At 56.9% G+C, this 851-nt stretch overlaps 1 pseudogene; it reads left to right on the forward strand.

Moving 5' to 3' along the window:
* Positions 1–172: 172 nt before the first annotated feature.
* On the forward strand, positions 173–667 carry LOC109279776 (annotated as a pseudogene).
* Positions 668–851: the final 184 nt, after the last annotated feature.

Here is an 851-nt window from a genome sequence, read left to right on the forward strand (position 1 = left end):
ATGAGCACTAAGGCTGGCAAACTTCATGGGAAGCTGGACTGCCTTACAGGTGACACCCACCCAACAAGGTATAAATAGCCATCAGCGAGGACAGAAGGCTGCAGTTTGATTGTCTGTGTCAAGCTGTGCAGCGGGCTTTGCATTTGGGGCTGGATATCTGATTACTTCCACCATGAGCTGCAGCATCAAGAGAACATCCAGTACCTCTTACAGGAGCGGCGGAGGTGGAGGTGTCTGTGGTGGCGGTAGTGGCAGGAGTTCCTCCGTCTCCTGCAGGCAATATGCCTCCTCTGTGATAGGCGGTGGAAGCTATGGTGGGGGAGCATGCAGCATTGGCTACGGAGGGGGCATGAGCGCTGGCAGCCTTGGTGGTGGCTTTGGTGGTGGCCTGGGAGGAGGCTTTGGTGGCGGCCTGGGAGGAGGCTTTGGTGGCGGTTTTGCAGGAGGCTTTGGTGCTGGGGGGGACATCCTTCTGAGCGGCAATGAGAAGGTCACCATGCAGAACCTCAATGACCGCCTGGCTGCTTACCTGGACAAAGTGCGAAGGCTGGAGGAAGAAAATGCTCAGCTTGAGCACCACATCCGGGAGTGGTACAGGAAACAAGCTCCCAGTGTTTCAAAGGACTACACCTCCTACTACCAGACCATCGAACAACTCCAAAATCAGGTAGGAGAGCCCCGACTAACGTGGCTCCATCTCCCGCACGATATGCTCACTTGTAAGGACCTCCTCCTTCCCTCTGGCACTGGCTCTAAAGGGCTGGGAGGGAGCTACTGGGTGGCCTTGCTGGTGGTACCGCAGGCAGAAACCTGCTGAGCTGCGCCTCCCATCTCTTGGGTAAGCAGACCCC

The sequence above is a fragment of the Aptenodytes forsteri genome, unplaced genomic scaffold (assembly GCF_000699145.1).
Source record: "Aptenodytes forsteri isolate BGI_AS27 unplaced genomic scaffold, ASM69914v1 C13258245, whole genome shotgun sequence".
NCBI lineage: Eukaryota > Metazoa > Chordata > Aves > Sphenisciformes > Spheniscidae > Aptenodytes > Aptenodytes forsteri.